Below are 21,433 nucleotides of genomic sequence, written 5' to 3'. Positions count from 1 at the left end.
GATCACCAATAGTCAGCATGGATTTCTGAAAAATAAGTCATGTCAGACTAACCTGATCTCGTTTTTTGACAGAATTACAAGCCTGGTAGATGAAGGGAACGCAGTGGATGTAGCCTACCTTGATTTCAGCATGGTATTTGACAAGGTGCCCCATGATATTCTTGTAAAGAAGCTGGTAAAATGCGGTCTTGACTATGCTACCACTCAGTGGATTTGTAACTGGCTGACTGACCGAACCCAAAGGGTGCTCATCAATGGTTCCTCTTCATCCTGGAGAAGAGTGACTAGTGGGGTGCCACAGGGTTCTGTCTTGGGGCCGGTCTTATTCAACATCTTTATCAACGACTTGGATGATGGACTCAAGGGCATCCTGATCAAATTTGCAGATGACACCAAACTGGGAGGGGTGGCTAACACCCCAGAGGACAGGATCACACTTCAAAACGACCTTGACAGATTAGAGAACTGGGCCAAAACAAACAAGATGAATTTTAACAGGGAGAAATGTAAAGTATTGCACTTGGGCAAAAAAAATGAGAGGCACAAATACAAGATGGGTGACACCTGGCTTGAGAGCAGTACATGTGAAAAGGATCTAGGAGTCTTGGTTGACCACAAACTTGACATGAGCCAACAGTGTGACGCGGCAGCTAAAAAAGCCAATGCAATTCTGGGCTGCATCAATAGGAGTATAGCATCTAGATCAAGGGAAGTAATAGTGCCACTGTATTCTGCTCTGGTCAGACCTCACCTGGAGTACTGTGTCCAGTTCTGGGCACCACAGTTCAAGAAGGACACTGACAAACTGGAACGTGTCCAGAGGAGGGCAACCAAAATGGTCAAAGGCCTGGAAACGATGCCTTATGAGGAACGGCTAAGGGAGCTGGGCATGTTTAGCCTGGAGAAGAGGAGGTTAAGGGGTGATATGATAGCCATGTTCAAATATATAAAAGGATGTCACATAGAGGAGGGAGAAAGGTTGTTTTCTGCTGCTCCAGAGAAGCGGACACGGAGCAATGGTTCCAAACTACAAGAAAGAAGATTCCACCTAAACATTAGGAAGAACTTCCTGACAGTAACAGCTGTTCGACAGTGGAATTTGCTGCCAAGGAGTGTGGTGGAGTCTCCTTCTTTGGAGGTCTTTAAGCAGAGGCTTGACAACCATATGTCAGGAGTGCTCTGATGGTGTTTCCTGCTTGGCAGGGGGTTGGACTCGATGGCCCTTGTGGTCTCTTCCAACTCTATGATTCTATGATTCTATGACTCTATGACCTCCTCACACCTCCCCCTTCTGTATTATAATTTCATTACTATCCACTCAACAAGTTCTTATCTTATTTCTCAACCTTAACTTAATAGTTTTGTTAAGCCATACTATTATTTTCCTCTTCTTCTTTCTTTCATTCCTCAATTTATTTTTAAAACCTTATATATATTTAATTTTTAAAAAAACAACCCAATTCTAACTTAATCTTAAACCTTTTTCCTAAAGTCGGCCCAAATTTCCCTTCCACGATTTTTCCACATTCCATAAAAATTACACAAAAGAAATAAACATATAAACAAAATCTAAGGAAATTATATCACCCTTCGGATTCCCAAATCTCACCCTCCCTTTCCCGGTTTTGATCCCCAAACCAGTGTCCATAAATGCGTCCATTTCTCAGCCTGGATCCCAAACACCTGAGGCTTTTAAACCTCAGTTTCTCTCTGTCTTTTTGACAGTCCTTTGTTTTCAACACCAACTCTCGAAGAAGCTCTGTCCCAATAATGTCCATTTTTCTTCCCAGCAGGCCTCTATATTTAAGAATGGAGCTCAAATTTTGTTTCTTAAATCTTTTAAATCTATATGTCCCAAAAGCTCCAATTTCCATCTCCATCAAATTTATGCTACCAGGCCTCTGGTCCAGCTTTGTCTTCTGCAACATTGTGGCTTCATCTTTAATTTCCAGCAAGTCCTCATATGTCTCTTGGGATTTTTCAAACTTCGTTTCCCCAGCTGCAGCAGTTTCTGTTTCGACTTCAAGGGCTATTGGTTCAGAAACGAAAACTTGTATCAAGTCTCTTCCTGTTCCCACAAGATTATTTACTGTATCATTCAGTGCTGTTGCCCTTGTTGTTAAGATGTTGCTCTGCTCCTGGAACTTTCCCAGGAGATAAAAAGTCCTGTTCAGCTCAGCGAGTATTTTTCCACTTACAGCCATTTCTTGCAATATTCCAAAACTCCCCTCTAGGGGGATTCTATTTACTTAGTGTCCTTAAAATTTCAATCCAATAGACCAAAATGTAACTTATTTTCCTTTGCTCCCGACAATTTATATCCAAATCTAAGAAAATCTAGGCAGCAGAATCACCAAAAGCAACGTTTCCTTTTATTTCCCAACTTTGACAGCTAGTTTGACAGCTGTCAAAGTCCATATCTTTCCAGCAGGCTCTTTCACAGACCGCACCCGGGTCCCAGGGGGTTGCACTTTAATTTAAACCAATTCTTATCCTCCAGCAAATCAATTATACTGTCCAATCGCGAAGATAGTAATTTTTCTTCCAAAAAGGCAACTTTTTCTCCCAACTTTAGTTGGCTGGTCCTTGCTTTAGATTATCTACAAGGCGGGGGGGGGGGCGGACTTCCTTTTTGCGCTTCCCCCGATCGTGCCGAATTTTAAAAAAGAATTTCCCTTTTAAGTCCAATTTCCGTATTACTCACGGGTTGTTACTTTTAGTCCGAATATTGAAGGAAAAAGTCAGCACTCTCCATCCATGGCATGCGGCTTCGCTCAGCAGGGGAAGCAGAGGATTCTCAGCACCTTGCCGCTCCCCGCCCCCGTTCCGCAGTCTTTAAAAAGGCTACTTTGCGGGTCGGGGGGGGCGCTAATGGTGCCCGCCGAGTCGCCACGTCCACAGGCATTCGCACCTGTGGTTTTTAAGGGTCCCCGCGTCGCCGGCACGGCAGAACCCGATCCCTACTGAGCCGATTCCCTCCGGAGATTGGAGGGAATCCGCCATTAGATGTTGGCGCTAACCCGGAAGTCCCCTGGTCCAGATTCTTTTCTTGCCTCTGGATGACATTTTAGGTTAAAGGGCCTGAGTAAGAAGGGCCCAAGTTAAAATCTCAGTCGTTACAGTGTCAGATTCAACTGCCTTCCACACTTCCACTCAATAAAAGAGATGCTGACAAGACAAGACAAGCTCCGGCTTGTTAATTATTGCTTATCTCACAGCTCTGCATTCTTCTGCTCTCCAGCTTCCAAGTTAAAAGAACAGTTGATAAAATACTTGGTTTAAAACAAGTTAAAATAAATTAAAAGTCAATTAAGATCTGTGGAGCTCTCTAGTGTGTACATACCAGTAATATCAGAACTAGCTCTTACACAAAGCACATCCCCTGAATTTTCTGCTTCCATTTTTAAGAAATAAAATTGAAATAAAATTGAAAATTTCCATAAGTATTTATAAGTGAAAGTGTGCCAGTTGCCCAGTACCTAGTAAACTTTTTTTTTAAGAATTTTTTTTATTAACCGACCAATCACATCAAATCAAACCAAATTACATAAATTCCAAATTACACAGCCAAATTTTAAATTTTTGTTGGGAGTACCCATCTTTCAAGTTCCGAAGGGGATCCAATCAACTTCTTGCTTCTTGCTGCTGTTTTAATGTCCACAAATCTAACCATATGATGTTCACAGTACTATCCAGTCCTTTCTTATTGTTTTTCCACATCTCTTGCTGTTATTTTCATATATTTTTCCTTTCTCTTTGTGACCTCTGATAGTCTCCACAAGCTGGTTAAAACAGTTTGCAATCCTGCATGGATATTATTTTTTTTATCCAGTAGCCATATCCAGACGTTTTCCATATAACATCACTTCCATACATCAAAACAGTCTTAGCGTCATTAATCTTCACCAATCTGCCTCCTTTCTCAAACCTCTGAGGAGATTCACCAGGAATGCAGTCTGAAAACAAGTCCGTTTCTCCTCCCGGCTATAAATCCTTTGGCAAGATGGCGACTCTGAATTAATTGCTGCGCCATTCCAAAAGCTCTTATTGCTTCTTGATCTCCATAAAGCATACTTTTGGTTAAAGTTTATCTCCACACAGACCTTAATCATCCTGCTTGGGTCAGTTAAACCAACGGTTCTAATGAGGAGGGGTTGTTAGTAAATCACATAGAAGGAAAGTAAAAAAGGTCCGTCCCCCCATTCAGTCCCGTTGCCGACATACCCAGCCTTTGGTGTATCTTCATCGTAAAATATTCCTGTTGCTCCAACCCGTCGTCTTCTTTCGCAGAGGTCCCTTAAATTAGCAGTCTTCACTCCCCTTCATCACTTGAAATATGTGCATTTGCTTCTTTTGTAATTAATTATTCCAAATTGCTGCAGCTAGTGCGCGATCAGAGACAGCGTCCAGGAGAGCCGAGGTCCACACGGGGGCATTCTGCCTAGTGCCCTTACCCCCTTCTTTCGAATTTGGGGGTGATTTATGGGCACAGCAGGCAAGGGCAGTGTTCCCCATTCCCTTGGGGCAACAAGGGAGGCTGCCTACTCCCATAACAGCCTCTTAATTACCCCGTGTGGGTTGGAGAGATGGTATTGTCAGCCATCTTCCAATGCGCCCCTAGTGGCCCCTGTACCTAGTAAACTTTATCTCACTTTCCATTCTTCTGACCAATGAGTGCAAAGGTACTGGGATGACTGACAACCACTTGAGCACTTGGTACCATATTTTCTTTTTTCTTTTATAGTTAAGCTTATATTTTTTAAAAAGAAAGAAAATGGGACAGAAGATAAATACTAGCATTTTAATCAGGAAAACTAACACAATATTCCACACATCTGAATGTACCCTCATTCTTCCTGCAATCCTGAGCTCAGTACTGAATCTTCAAGCTGACCTCATGGCTTGTTTTATGTGAACAGCAGTGAGACACATACGAGTGCAGTTCATTTATAAGGTTGTGTTTATTCCAAGAAAAGAACAGATTACCGGGAGCTCCTCTCCCACGAGCTGGTCGCCATTACGATGATGACTCAACTAAGTTCTCAGTGTCGTGTTTCCTTCTACAGAAGCAACGTGGGAGCAACCTTCTCTTCATAAGCTGGGACATATCGCGTCCCCTTTCCTGCACCCCTCCTTTCCTCCGCTCTTGAATGCTCAAAGGCTGGCACGCCATGTCTGAGAGAGACTATCTGTAGAATGTGGCCTTTCCCCTACATTCTCAGAGAGTGTTTCCATGACAACCCCGCCCCCCTGCTCTGGGCAGTCTTCCAACACTGGCAGCTGCTTGGGCTCAGAGGCTTCCTTAATCCTGACATTATAGCATCCAGCTTAATTTTTGTACTTTCTAACCCACCTCTTCCCAACCGCCCCATTTTGTGTAACACCATGAAGTGTTGTGATGAAGAGTTCTAGTGAACTCACAAGCTTGCTTCATTTTTGTGACTGGTTGGTTGGTCCTAACAAAGGTACTGCCCACCTGTGGATTTTTGGAGTTTGAATCATAGACAATATACATTAAAATGTTAAACATGGGTCAGTAACGTCAATCAGCATTCACCTGCTGATTCTCCCCTGAAAATGCCCCCGCCCCCCGCATGATGCAGAAGACACAGGATGGGGATCATTAGGAAATATGCAGGGCAGGTTTCAGTGGAGACTCAGCGGGTTGGAGGAAGTGCTTCATGGTGCTTCCTCCACTAGTTCTGTCTTCTTTGGAGATGCCCTCAGTCATGTAAAAATTCTTCATTTTCCCCCACCAACTGGGCTTAAGAACATAAGAGCCTGCTGGATCAGGGCATTGGCCCATCTGGTCCAACATCCTGTTCTCACAGTGGCCAACAAAATGCTTCAGTGGAAAACCCACAAGCAGGACCTGAGTGCAAGAGCCCTCTCCCCTCCTGTGGCTTCCAACCACTGGTATTCGGAAGCATGGCTGCCTCCAACTGTGGGGGCAGAGCATAGCCATTGTGCCTAGTAGCCATTGATAGCCCTCTCCTTCATGAATTTGTCTAGTTCAGATGTGCCGAGTTGAGCCCAACATGGGGGGGGGCTGTCATGTGTGCTCCCCCCCCCCCCAGGGTAATACTTACATTTTATTAAGGGGATTTCAGTTGAAAGAAATAAAGTGATACAGAAAAAAGAAGGAAAAGGGAGAGGGAGAAAAACAACAACAAAGATACATATAAAAGCGAAAATATGCAAAACGAGAGAGAGAGAGAGAGAGAGAGAGAGAGAGAGAGAGAGAGCGCAATATACAATATTCCCATACATTATTGTATACATGTCAGGGACTGTGCTGAGGAGGGCTACACTGAGGAGGAATGGTGGGAACCACCCTCTCCTCCTGCTCCTGATCAGGATCTTGAATCTTCCCATGAGCAGGAGGACAGTATAGATTTGGAACAGTGGTTTACAGAGGGACATAGCTCAGAAGGCAGAAGCTGGGAAGTACTGGGTGGGGAACAGCTAAGAGGAGAAGAACTGGGAGAGAGTTAACAGATTCACAGTCTCTGGACAGCGTTCACCCCACTTCTCCAAGGACATGAAACGCTCAGAAAGTGTCAGAACAGAAAGCACAGAGGCTACAAACTCAGTTTACAAGACGTAAGAGTGACGTAGATTAATAGGGACGGGGGGGGGGGGGGGAGAGAGTGATCCTTAATTGGGAATGCCACCATTTCTAGGAGACGTGTTCTTTGTTCTCTCACTGTGATTATTAAAGATTCTAATTGATAAGATGCTCCTTTCGTTTGATCTTTTGTTTATTGCCATGGAGGAGGAAGCCAATTCCCCGAAGTCTGACAATACGTTGGTATAGTGTTATTGTCCTAGTGCTTATGTAAATGTTAATAGCCTAGTACATTTTCTATAAACTCATGCCTGTAAGCAGTCTGTTCATAAATTGTGAGTGATATCATATTGTCAGTCGATTGATTGAAGGGTATCGTACCTTTATTTTTCCAATTCCTCAATGTCAATCTCTTGGACACCATTAGGGCACGGAAATTCCATTTCCATTGTCCCGTTGATAATTTCCATACTGCAGGTATATAGTTCAATAAAATATTCTCTGCTGAAAGATTTAACTTTTTCTGCACAATCTTAGTTACACAGTCCAACACTTTCTCCGAAAACTTGTTAAGTATGGAACACTGTACAAACATATGTTTCAGGGAGGCATTGTCCTTGCCACATCTCCAACGCTGAGCTATCTTAGCTAACCCTTTTTTATACAACCGTAAAGGAGTCCAATAGGGACGCGGGTGGCGCTGTGGGTTAAACCACAGAGCCTAGGACTTGCCGATCAGAAGGTCGGCAGTTCGAATCCCCAGCGGAAAGGTAAACGGCGTTTCCGTGTGCTGCTCTGGTTCACCAGAAGCGGCTTAGTCATGCTGGCCACATGACCCAGAAGCTGTACGCCGGCTCCCTCGGCCAGTAAAGCGAGATGAGCGCCACAACCCCAGAGTCGGTCACGACTTGACCTAATGGTCAGGGGACCCTTTACCTTTACCTTTTTAAAGGAGTCCAATAAACTCCAAGTATTAGTCTTAACTTTAAATCTAATGACACCTTGGATGATGATGATGATGATGATGATGATAATAATAATAATAATAATAATAATAATAATAATAATAATAAATAAATAATATTTTATTTGTACCTCACCCTCCCTGGCCAGAGCTGGGCTCAGAGCAGTTAACATCATATAAATAATACAATATGCATAAAAACAATCAATCAATCAATCAATCAATTGAAATGCATCCCCAAATTAATTAAAATAAATTAAAATTAAAATTAAAACTGGACAAATGACAATCCTCAGGTTAAAATTGAAAGGGTTAATACTTGCCAGGACCAACTGTTTCCACTGATATTGTAAGGACCTGTGAGCGGGCTGGGAAACCTCCTTCGTGCTTGTTATATACAAAGAGAAAATGAGTCAGACTGAACCCTGACCAAAAGCCTGGCGGAACAACTCCATCTTGCAGGCCCTGCGGAAGGATGTCAAATCTCACAGGGCCCTGGTTTCTTGTGAGAGAGCGTTCCACCAGGCTGGGGCCACAGCCGAAAAGGCCCTGGCTCTGGTCGAGGCCAGTCTAATCTCCCTGGGGCCCGGAATCTTCAGGGTGTTAGTTGCAGACCATAAGGTCCTCCGTGGGACATACCAAGAGAGGCGGTCCCGTAGGTACAAGGGTCCTAGGCCATATAGGGCTTTTGTGATGGCCTGGGATTCCGAGTCTGAGAGTGATCCGGAGGAATCCCAGCCGGCGCAGGAGTCCCCGCCTCCAGGGCCGGCTGAACTGGGGCAAGGCCTAGTTGCTGAGGAAACTCAAGAGCAGGCACCAGGTGAAATCATTCAGGCCCCAGAGGTGCTGGAAGACTCAGTGGCTACAGGTGAGCCTCCCCCGGGGCCCAGTAACCCTTCGGCCTCTCCTGATCTGCAGAGGCTTAGGGCAGAGAGGCGAAGGGAACTGGTGTCTCCCAGGAGGAGTGCTCGCCTTAAGGCCAAGAGAGGCGGGGCTTCTGGGGGCCGGGACCGCCCCCGGCCTTAGAAGAAGATAAAGGTCAGGCAGCCCGGTCCCAGGTTGCGGGAGCAACGTCGTTGTGAAGTATCTGCTTTACCCAGTCCTTGTTCGGCACTCCCAGTGTGCCTGTTCCTCGCCCGGCTTCCTGCTTCTGCCTTACCAGTGTTCCTGTTCCCCGCCTGGACTCCTGCTTTGCCTTACCAGTGTTCCTGTTCCCCGCCTGGACTCCTGCTTTGCCTTACCAGTGTTCCTGTTCCCCGCCTGGACTCCTGCTTCTACCCTACCAGTGTTCCGGTTCCTCGCCTGGCTTCCTGCTTCTGCCCTACCATCGTTCCTGCTACCCCGCCCGGCTCCCTGTTGATCTTGGCCTACGGTAATAGTACCTCATCCCCCCTGGGACCAGCACAGCTTTAAAGTTAAAACCAGCATCTTAAACCTGATCCTGTACTCCATCGGGAGCCAGTGCAGCAGGTATAGCACTGGGTGAATGTGATCCCATGGTGAAGACCCCATAAAGAGTCTCACCACGGCATTTTGCACCTGCTGGAGTTTCTGGGTCAGTTTCAAGGGCAACCCCATGTAGAGAGTTACAATAATCAAGCCTGGAGGTGACCGTCGCATGGATCACAGTGGCGAGGTCAAGGCGAGAGAGGTAAGGGACCAACTGCTTAGCCTGGCGGAGATGAAAAATGCCACCTTTGTTATAACTGTAACCTGCACCTCCATAGAAAGGGAGGCGTCGAAGTTTATACCCAGACTCTTGACGGAAGGCGCTGGCACTAGTTGTGCCCCCACAAGGGATGGGAGTTGGCCCCCCAACCCCATATAATCTCAACCCAGCCAAAGGACCTCTGTCTTCAAAGGATTTAACTTCATCCGGCTCCCATGTAGCTTCCAGCCACAGCTTCCGAACATCTGAACATTGTGTCTGGGGCCGAGTCAGGGTGGCTGTCCATCAACAGATACAGCTGGGTGTCATCAGCATACTGATGACAGCCCAAACCAAAATTCCGGACAAGCTGGTCGAGGGGGCACATATAGATGTTAAAAAGCATCAGGGAGAGAATTGTGCCCAGCGGTACTCCATATTGGGATGTGTCCAAGGGAGCAGGAAGCATCAGCAAAAGCTATACACAATGGAAGTTCCCTGCAGGCTGTACTGAAAGTAAACAGACGTGACATACAACAACTCCACACGCCTGTTCTTAAGGTGGAACGGAACATCAATATCCTAACACTCCACACACAAAGGAGTAGCACAACGACAACTCCCCCCCCCCCAGTGCCACCCTCTGTCCCTCACCAGAGAGGAACGAGCACAGCCGTTGGAGGACTGTTTTCCTTTGACAACCACCATCAGCCAGCTTTTTCACTTACAGCTTATGGGCTTTTTACCTTCAGGCAATTCGGTAGGTACAAACATGTTGTTTAGCAGAGAGTTATACTCTGCCTGCATTGCCTTTAACCACGCCTCTTTCTCTAGAGTAGATAACTCTTGCACTTCTTCAAAGTTTTCTGGCTCAGTTACACAAACCTGGTTTATGGTGACTGGGAACCCATAATGGACTGGAGGTTGACCTTTATTACTTCTTTCAGACCTCCTTGGTTCATTAATCTCACCCCCTGGGCTACCTTCAGGACTGCTTTTGGGGTGGAGTGACTCTGGAGATTTACCTCCTCCTGTCCCAGTTGCACTTTCTCCCCCCCCCCCCCGGCTCCATGCAAGCAGCTGGAGAAAATTGCTCAGTCTTTACCCCCTCCCTTTCAATTTCCCTGGGAGTGCTGCCAATTCTTAGCTTTGTTTCAACTGCCTTATCAGGTACGCTCAGCAGTAAAGCCTTTTCTGGCAGCTGGTTTGCATGTATCTTGGGCCAATTTCTTTGTTCATTAAAGCTGGCTGACTGACTATAACTCAAAAGATTTTTATCGTCTTCAAACTTGTAAGATTTCGTTCCACTTTCATATCCAAGAAATAGCAACTGCTGTGCCCTTTTCCCACCTTTTCTTCGTTTTTTTACAGGTATGTCAACCCATGCCTTTGTCCCAAAAATTCTTAAATGTTGCAAACTGGGACTTTTGTTATAGAGAATCTTGTATGGTATGTTGTCTAATACCCTTGACCACAAATGATTTCCAATATAATTGGCTGTCTTAATACTCTCAGCCCAATATTTTGGAAGATTTGCATCTGCTAACAATGCTTTCATTTGTGTCTGCAAGACACCTCCCCTACGCTCTGCTACTCCATTCTCCTGAGGAGTTGCCACGTTGGTAGTCCTATGTTTAATCCCTTGGGATCGCAACCAGTTTCTTAGGGAGCTTGCCATAAATTCTCCTCCCCTGTCTGTCTGAATAGAGCACACCTTTTGGCCAAGCTGCCTTTCTACCCTTCGTATGCAGAACTTCAAAGTTTGGGCAACTTCAGACTTTTGCTTTAGTGGGTAGACCCAGCTGAACCTAGAATAGTCATCCACTAGGATTAAACAATACTTGTTATGGGAGACACTTGGTGGAAAAGGACCAGTTACATCAGCATGAATCAACTCCAGTGGTTTTTTGGTTTCTCTCTGGCTTGTTCTTGCTACTGGGAAAGCCCTGCTTTTAACCTCCTTGCAAATATTGTAATCTAAGTAATTATCACAACTTTTAATGTTTTTCAGCCCCACACACAACTCCAAGGTTTTGTTCAGCACCTTAAAGCTAGCATGAGTCAGACGCCTGTGCAGGAAATGAATACACATATCGTGGGTTGGGACATTTTGCACATTCACAACCTTAGACTCACACTGTAGTACATACATATTAGTTAGAATCATGGAATAGAATCATAGAATCATAGAGTTGGAAGAGACCACAAGGGCCATCGAGTCCAACCCCCTGCCAAGCAGGAAACACCATCAGAGCACTCCTGACATATGGTTGTCAAGCCTCTGCTTAAAGACCTCCAAAGAAGGAGACTCCACCACACTCCTTGGAAGCAAATTCCACTGTCGAACAGCTCTTACTGTCAGGAATGTTTAGGTGGAATCTTTTTTCTTGTAGTTTGGAACCATTGCTCCGTGTCCGCTTCTCTGGAGCAGCAGAAAACAACCTTTCTCCCTCCTCTATGTGACATCCTTTTATATATTTGAACATGGCTATCATATCACCCCTTAACCTCCTCTTCTCCAGGCTAAACATGCCCAGCTCCCTTAGCCGTTCCTCATAAGGCATCGTTTCCAGGCCTTTGACCATTTTGGTTGCCCTCCTCTGGACACGTTCCAGTTTGTCAGTGTCCTTCTTGAACTGTGGTGCCCAGAACTGGACACAGTACTCCAGGTGGGGTCTGACCAGAGCAGAATACAGCGGCACTATTACTTCCCTTGATCTAGATGCAATACTCCTATTGATGCAGCCCAGAATTGCATTGGCTTTTTTAGTTGCCGCGTCACACTGTTGGCTCATGTCAAGTTTGTGGTCAACCAAGACTCCTAGATCCTTTTCACATGTACTGCTCTCAAGCCAGGTGTCACCCATCTTGTATTTGTGCCTCTCATTTTTTTTGCCCAAGTGCAATACTTTACATTTCTCCCTGTTAAAATTCATCTTGTTTGTTTTGGCCCAGTTCTCTAATCTGTCAAGGTTGTTTTGAAGTGTGATCCTGTCCTCTGGGGTGTTAGCCACCCCTCCCAGTTTGGTGTCATCTGCAAATTTGATCAGGATGCCCTTGAGTCCATCATCCAAGTCGTTGATAAAGATGTTGAATAAGACAGAACCCTGTGGCACCCCACTAGTCACTCTTCTCCAGGATGAAGAGGAACCATTGATGAGCACCCTTTGGGTTCGGTCAGTCAGCCAGTTACAAATCCACTGAGTGGTAGCATAGTCAAGTGCACATTTTACCAGCTTCTTTACAAGAATATCATGGGGCACCTTGTCAAATGCCTTGCTGAAATCAAGGTAGGCTACATCCACTGCGTTCCCATCATCTACCAAGCTTGTAATTCTGTCAAAAAACGAGATCAGGTTAGTCTGACATGACTTATTTTTCAGAAATCCATGCTGACTATTGGTGATCACAGCATTCCTTTCTAGGTGCTCACAGACTGTTTGCTTAATGATCTGCTCCAGAATCTTCCCTGGTATTGATGTCAGACTGACTGGGCGGTAATTATTTGGGTCCTCTCTTTTCCCCTTTTTGAAAATAGGGACAACATTTGCCCTCCTCCAGTCTGCCGGGACTTCGCCTGTTCTCCAGGAATTCTCAAAGATGACTGCCAATGGTTCTGAGATCACATCTGCCAGTTCTTTTAATACTCTTGGATGCAGTTCATCTGGCCCTGGAGACTTGAATACATCTAAACTAGCCAAGTATTCTTGTACTATCTCCTTAGTTATTCTGGGCTGTGTTTCCTCTGCTGAATCATTTGCTCCAAATTCTTCAGGTCGGGCATTGTTTTCTTTATCGGAGAAGACTGAGGCAAAGAAGGCATTGAGGAGTTCAGCCCTTTCTGTGTCCCGTTTGCATTTCACCATCTTCTCCTCTGAGTGACCCCACTGTTTCTTTGTTCTTCCTTTTGCTACGAACATACCCATAAAAGCCTTTTTTGTTGCTTTTAACCTCTCTAGCAAGCCTGAGTTCATTCTGTGCTTTAGCTTTTCTGACTTTGTGTCTACACGTGCTGGCTATTTGTTTGAATTCCTCTTTGGTGGTTTCCCCCCTTTTCCATTTTTTGTACACATCCTTTTTTAATCTTAACTCAGTTAAAAGTTCTTTAGATAGCCACCCTGGCTTCTTTAGGCACCTTCCATGTTTCCGTCTCATTGGTATTGCCTGAAGTTGTGCTTTTACTATCTCCCTCTTAACAAACTCCCAGCCATCATGAACTCCCTTTCCTTTTAGTATTACTGTCCATGGGATCTCACCCAGCACTTCCCTAAGTTTTATGAAGTCGGCTTTCTTAAAGTCAAGAAATTGAGTCCTAGTATGCTTGGCTGCTCCTTTCCGCTGTATAGTAAACTTCAGAAGAGCATGATCACTCGCGCCTAATGATCCTTCCACTTCTACCCCACTAACCAGGTCATCAACATTGGTTAGGACCAGGTCCTCCAGATAATACTTTATTCGGCTATAAGCCCACAAGGTAAAACAAATCAATAGATAAAAATAGCATTTTACAATCTAAAATATCAACTAAAATATTTCAACGCATAATCTCCATCACACTACTTACAATCTCTAGATGTACCGTATTATGGCCTTGAAGATAAAGATGGTGCATAGAGTTTACTAGATTTTTAGTAGTCATGCAGCATTCCATGAAGTCTTTTATATGAAAGAACTGAAATCAGGAATCTGGCAACCTGTAATGTTCCATAAGAGTCAGTGTCCTGGAGTAGATAAGCTAGATGTAATTCAGGTGGTTTAGCAACAATTTCCAGAATGATTGAACTCAGAATCCTTGATCGGGGAACAATGTATAAGGGGCAATTAAACAAGATATGATAAAGGGATTCTATTGATTTGTTGTCACATGCGCATAAAACAGAGGTTTTACCGTTAGAAAATCTATTGCTCAGCACATTTGAGGGGAACACATTAAATCTGGCTCTAACAAATGCGAATCTATGCGACGCAGCCGATAAGGTAGACAGATATCGAGGTATCTGGGACATAGATGTAATGCCCTGATTTATCAGGGAACATGTACCTCCACCTGTAGTAAGATTTTGTTGCAAATCAACCTCCTCCAATCTTTGTTTGATGACCTTTTTAGCTGTAATTAGATCTAAATTAAGTATATCGGAAGGAGAGATTCCATAAGACAACAGTTTGGAATGGATTTTTGTTGCCCATGGGCTGGTGAATTCATCTCTCCAAAGGCACTGAATAAGATGGTAATTTGGCAATTTATGCCAAAGGGACAGCCAATAATTAAAGGCATGTCTCCACATCAGAATCTCTAAGGAGGGGGTCTTAAGTTCTAAGCGAATGGCAGAGTTGCTTACACAGGAGGGTAGTTTCAAAAGGCGTCTTAGAAAAATATTTTGCAATGTCACCAGAGGCATGAGGTTTACAAAGGCGCCCCCATAGGCCATAGTTGCAACCACTTTTGCACTGTAAACTTTTAAGGCAGATGGAACATGCATAGCCCCCTCAATAAAGAAGAAGCGTAATAGAGCGTAGATAAGGGCTTTAACCTTATTTTGTAAATATGTGATATGCGCTTTCCATCCCATATTATACTGGAAGTAAATTCCTAGATATTGAAATTTATAAAATTGTTCAATTGGCTTCCCCTCGAGTTCCCATCTATACAGTTTACGACTCCTGGAAAAAATTAGGACTTTAGATTTGGAATGGTTAATAGTAAGTAAATTTGTTTGGCAATATAACGCAAAGATCTTAAGGGCCCTCCTCAAACCGATTCGAGAATATGAGAGGATCACCGCATCGTCAGCGTACAATAATAAGGGGCAGCGATAGTCTGCAAGCCTGGGTGCATGAATGGTGGTTTGGGCCTCAGCTAGGGGGGTTCTCATGTCACTAATATAGAGGTTAAAAAGATAGGGGGCAAGGATGCACCCTTGTCGTACCCCCTTATTTATTGGTACCGAGTTTGTGAGATCGCCCTCAGGTGTTAACCTCACCCTAGCGGCCGTCCCTTCATGTAATTTGATCATAAGCCACAACAGCCTTTTATCTATGCCCCACTTTGCCAGTTTTTCCCATAACAGCTCTCTAGAGATACTGTCAAAAGCCGCCTTCAGGTCTATAAAAGCGGCACATAGAAGACCATGAGTGGGGGAAGAATACTTCCGCGCCAAGTGATATAGAATTATTGTATGGTCAATAGAAGCGCGATTTGGTCTAAACCCGACCTGTTCATGGCCTATCAGATTGGAATCTTCGGCCCATTGGGTTAGTCTGGTTAGCAGGAAGCGAGTATAGATTTTCCCGATGATTGATAATAAACTGATGTTATGATAGTTTCCTGGGTCCTCTGGTGGTCCTTTTTTATATATAGGAATTATGATGGACTCCTTCCATGATCTAGGTATCTGGCCCGTGGCATTGATTGCATCAAAGATTTTTGCAAGAATTTTGGCCCACCATGCTGGGTGTTGTTTAATAGCTTCCGCCGGGATCAGATTGGGCCCTGGGGCTTTATCAGTTTTCAGTTTAGCAATTAAATCTACTATTTCCTCCGGGTCAGTATCTGGCCATATGGGCAAGTGACTTGAAAGAGTATCAGAATGAATGTTAGAGATATCTGTCTGGGAGAAATATTTTCTTAGAAATTGTTCCCATGTCGGGGCTGGGATAACCGTCAATGGGTATTTCCTCGATCTTTTGTTGATTAAATTCCAAAAACCGCGAGAGCTGTGAAGCTTAGAGGCAGCAATCAGCGCTTGCCAACGTCTTAGCTGCCACTCATGCCTGGCTGACTTCTGTGCCTGTTTGTAAGCAATTTTGGCCTGCAAGTACTCTGGGGGAAGAGTTTCAGCTCCAGAAGATTTGTATCTGTTGTAGATACAACAGAGAGAGAGTCTAGCTTGATTACATTTGGAATCAAACCAAGGTGCACCAAACCTGGGTTGATCTCGGTTAACCAGGTGAGCCGGCATCGTAAAGAAGCTAGTTAAATCTGCAGAGAAGTGGGAGAACCACTCCAGTATCCTATTTGGTTCCGACAACTCCGCCATTGAAACAATAAGGGATTCGGAGATATTCCTCTGGAAGAATTCTGCATATTTTTGGGCCTGTTTCATAGACCATTTAATGCCTCTTACTTGAGCTGCAGCATTTAAACCTACATGAATTGGGTGTGTACTGCTAACCGGGTGCCAGTCAAGCATTAGCTTGGCCGCTAGAGGTAGGTGGTCACTGGATTGTACATTGTCTACTTTGAAATAAAAGAAGTTTGAAAATAGGTCTTCTGAAACTAGAAGGTAGTCTAGGACACTATTTGATGTTGTGCCAAAGTGAGTGAATTCACCTGGCACGTCTGGAGGGCAGTTGCCATTTAAAATGTTCAAATTCATACGAATGGCCAACTGATAAAGACGGACACCCGCCTCATTCACTCTGTTGTCCTTAGATCTTCTTGATGTAAAAGAGATTAAATCAGATTTTGGGTAGGAGGGAGATACCCACCACTTGGCCTTAATTATCCCATCCCAGTTGGCGGCTGTATGTGCATTAAAGTCACCACCCATTATCGATGGAATATTAGGGTACATAACATAGCATGCCAATAAATGATCTTCCAGAGAATCCCATCTATAATGGAGGTCTGATATAAGACCACCTGGAGGAAGATAAACATTGGTGATTAATAGTGAGAATTTTACGCTTGAAATCAGACCTGTAAAAGCAAAAGGAGGAAAAGTCTGAACTAGCGAGAGTTTAGCTCTCATTTTAAGCGATATGGCGATTGCAAGACCACCTCTGGACCGACCACCTTTCTGGGAGGGGCTAGCTGGAAGTGATATCAGTTCAAAGCCATTTATATCTATTTTATCTTCTTCCCAAGTTTCTTGCAAAAGGATTATCTGAAAAGAGTTTATATAGGACAGAAATTCGGGATCTAATCTTTTCCTTTTCCAGCCAGCAATGTTCCAACTTAGGACTGCTAGCTGGGGACTTCTGTGTTGTTCTTTTAACAGTCAAAACGGAGAGGGGGCAGACTCTCTGTTAAAGACAGAAGATGTAACAAAAAAATCAGTTATTTTACTTTGGGAAGATGGTAACTGTGAGGAGCCCTCCAAATTAAAATTTTTAACAATTTGGTTCGACTGTTGGCACACCGTGGATGATCCACTGAAAGTAGATCCCTGAACAGGAAGTCTCTTCATTTCGAAATTCTTGGTACAACTTGACAGAGAAATACCCAGGGAGGGAGAAATTAAGTCCGTCGGAGGAAACCCTCTCGCAGATTTATCATCAGACATTAGGATGATTTTATTGATGCGTCCCATCGGGTCTTCAATCGTTTCTGAAGGCGGGTCCCGAGGTGTAACATTCGCATTTTCCTTTGAAGAAGGTAATTGAGGGGGCATCACGGGGGCGGGAATTGCGGAAGGCTCTCTCAGGGGCATCACTTGTGGACTACTTCTATATCTGGTCGAAACTGGAGAAGATTCTAGCTCTGACATAGATGAGTGAGTTAAAGAGGGATTTGAGTCAAGCAGGGAAATCAGAATTTCGTCCTTAGGTATGTTGGTCGATGAATGTAGATGAAGGTTCAGTGAGGATGGCCGAGCCTGGTCGTCTCGTGATATAGCGCACGGGGCAGAAACAACTTGAAGATTTGAGTCTTGCCGGATGGTTTTTGTTTTCAGAGTGGGGCTGAGCTGAAGAAGGTCAACCACTTCTGTCCGGTGAGCCCAAGTGGGGTTATTTGGAACATCGTTAGTATCTTCCCCTCTGTGTTGGACTTGCTAAAGCTGAGATTTAAGCGTGTCAAATCTTTGCATCATCACCGACTGTTCTTTCAGAGGGAGGGCTCTGAACGAATCAATAAGTTCCCTTTCGTCAAGGGCAGTCTGCAGATTTTCGTCCTCATATATGGCTGTTTGAGAGGGTATCGAGTTTGGTCGAGGATGGCACGCTGCAGAGTCATCGCAGTGGGGCCTGACAGTATTTTGAGGTAAGGCAGAGTCTCTTGTCCTAATGTCCTCACCGCCAGGGCACCTATTTAGAAGGGGTTTGATCTTGCTATCTGCAAAAACCCTCGTTGCTACGATGTCGGCCATGGACAAAAGCGTTTTCCTCCTAACAATAATAGATGGTATCTTTTCAGAGTGGAACGCAAGTATCACCTTCAAGAAGTTGTTCTGCCGGAGAAGGGGCATCACAGCATATAGGTCAATCTGGTGTTTCTTAATTTTTAAAAGTTTGCTTAAACAGTCTTTAGCCCCTTCTAGCGTTGACCATCTTCCTATTTCCGACCTGACAGACAGGCAACTTTTCTTGGGTTGCAGAGTTAATATCTGATTATTCATTTGGGAATTTAAGATATATTTAATTTTAGTGTCCTTTATTAAATTTATCTGAATTGGGGTGAGGCAATAAGTTTTTGACCTCACAAACTGAAGATTGTGTTGTTGATTCAAGTTTTTCGATTTTCAGCAGGATATTGGATAATTGTGAAGATACCTCGTCCAGCCTTTTAAAAATACAGTGAAGGGTCTTAATTACTAAGTGTAACTGCTCACAACTGGGGAACTCCCCCATATCAGATGTTAAACCATCTTCCTGTGATGAGAGTTTTTCTTTCGTATTCTCCTTTACAGGCTTTACTTTTGAAAAATTTTGAGTCATCGGAATTGGAGTAGCTTCTAAATCAATTAGAGGTAGGAAGCGATTTTGGGTTTCCACTGCAAAGCAATGCTCGGCATGGTCACTCCCTCCTCTATTCCGGTGTGGCACCAACCTTGATAGTTTTGGTTTGGGGGATGATAGGGGCTCGTCAAAGTCTCTCAAGCGTTTTTTCTGACCCATACTTTCCTCAGGCCAGGGATTATACGATTCTTAAAATAACATAACACTTGACACACAATTAAGATAATGGCGTTCTCATCTCTTTTAGCAGCCGAGGCCGGCCCGCTGATAAGAGAGAAACAACGAGCAGCCTGGAGCAGTCTGGAGCAGGGCCAAATCTCTCAGAGAGTTTCCATAGCATGCGGCTGCAGCAATTATCAAATACTTCAAAAACTGACTGGGTCAGTTAAGATAAAATATAAAAGATTAAAAGAAGATTAAAAGAAATCCGAAGAGCACCGGTAAGCGCGTCTTACCTCGGCGCCATGTTCCAGCAGTCTCCCCGACCAGGTCTAAAATGGCTGTTCCTCTTGTTGCTTCTCCCACTTTCTGGACAATGAAGTTGTCTGCAAGGCCAGTGAGGAATCTGTTTGACCTTATGCTCTTGGCTGAGTTTGACATCCAGCAAATATCCGGGTAATTGAAGTCCCCCGTTACTACTATCTCCCTTCCTTTTGCATGCTTGGCCATCTGTTCCAGGAAGGCATCATCTATGTCCTCCGTTTGGCTTGGGGATCTATAGTAAACTCCCACAATGAGGTCCCTGTTATTCTTCTCTCCCTTAATTTTGACCCAAATGCTCTCACTTTGGCTTTGAGGTTCTAAATCTTGGATCTCTTCACAGGTATACACATCCCTGACATATAACGCCACTCCTCCTCCATTCTTGTCTTGTCTGTTTCTCTGAAATAGATTGTATCCCTCCATTATTACATTCCAGTCGTGGGACTTATCCCACCAGGTTTCAGTGATGCCTATTATGTCATATTTAGTTTGCTGTACCTAAGGTTCTAAGGTTAGCATTTGCCAACACTGCCCCATTTTGCTTTATCTGGCACTGATCTCGTACGGTTTATATCAAAGCCTGCTGTTGCCAAGTCAGGAATACTCAGGAGATTGTTTTGCAAACTAGGCACACACAACACATTCCTGAATGTGTGTCCCAGCTGTGGGAACACAATCTCCCCCTCACAGATCACATTAGCTTTCTGGCCTGTAGCAAGACTTACATGCTTTTTGTTTGAAGCCCTAGCATCAGTCAGCAATGCTTTTCTTTTACAAAAAGTTTGAGAAGCTCCGCTGTCCAGAACCCACAGCTCTTCATTTTCTTGACCATCTGCAGACACCCAGGTGGTAGACTCTCTCTGCTGCCTCTGCACTTCTGCTGTTTTTGTTGTTTTCTCAAGCAGTCTCGAAGCAGATGTCCACTGGACTTGCAGCAAAACCACTTTTTTACTTTGTTGACCACCAGCTGGTCTGCAGCAGCTCCTCCTGGCTGTTTCTCTGGTTCCCGACACCTCTGCTCATCCCGGCTGTTGTTCCCTCTGGAATGCTCCGACAGCTGGGCTGAGGTCGTCTTTCGCTTTGCATGCCTGTCCTCCTCTGCATACAACCGTCCGGTAACGTATTCCAGAGTCAGCTTATCAGTCTCTACCGACTCGAGGGAATTCACCAACATATCATAGCTGTCATCAAGAGAACTCAGGACTATAAAGACTTTGTCCTCTTCCTCCACAGGCCTCCCTCCTAAGGCTAGCTCCTGGAAACAGCCTGTTAGGAACTTTAGGTGGTTTACCAGGGAGTCACCCAGTTTTATCCGACACCAGTACATTCTCCTGGTCAGTGTTATCAGCAAGCCAGCTGTCTCTCGTACATGGACAGCCCTCAGTGCATTCCACGCCTCACTTGCCGTCACCTTATCTGCTACGTAGACTACCCCCACCTCCTTCTATTTGTCTAAATACAGGAGAGTCAGTGTCCAAGTCAGGATCAAAGTCAGACTCAATTTTCTTAGAGTTATGAGTCTCACCACTGATAACACTGGATGAAGGAGAGATTGCTTGTTGATGAGACATTGCTGCCTCTAATACATTTTCCCACTGTCTGGGTAATATTGAAAGTTCCAATTCTTTATTCCAATCATTTCTTACAGTCTACATATTAATTTTGTGTGTGTTGTTAATAGATATCTATAAAAAGTAATTGCTGGCTTTTTAATTTTTGAATATGTTGTCCAATTGCTCTAGTCTAGTATCTCAGGTATCTCAGAAGCTGAAAGGGCTGACTGCCCAAACACACATGTTAGGAGATGTTGTAGTTGAAGATATTGCCATTGGGCTGCATCTGATAGATGAGACTTTTGTCTTAAAACAGCAAAAGTATAAAATAAATCTTCTTCATCTATCAATTGGTCCAATGTCAATATACCTACTTCCATCCAATTTTTCCAGATCACCATCTTTTTTGCAATTCTTAGTGTGGGGCTCCCCCACAGAATAAGTTTAGCATGTGAAAATGGATCAAATTTGTGTTTATTAGTCAATATATTCCATATTCTTCTAAGTGAGTTAATTGTTTACAGTGTCACCTGAGATTT

General features: G+C 44.3%; 1 protein-coding gene across 1 annotated transcript in view; it reads left to right on the top strand.

Annotated features, from left to right (window-relative positions):
• The window catches only part of LOC309333191 (androgen receptor-like), a gene marked incomplete at its 3' end in the record, with an annotated part of 490,100 nt that overhangs the window by 208,331 nt on the left and 260,336 nt on the right, over window positions 1-21,433 (top strand).

The sequence above is a fragment of the Podarcis erhardii genome (assembly GCF_964252035.2).
Source record: "Podarcis erhardii genome assembly, chromosome: W".
Lineage (NCBI taxonomy): Eukaryota > Metazoa > Chordata > Lepidosauria > Squamata > Lacertidae > Podarcis > Podarcis erhardii.
The sequence above is the reverse complement of the archived record's forward strand: the minus strand, read 5'-3'. Positions and strand labels throughout refer to the sequence as shown.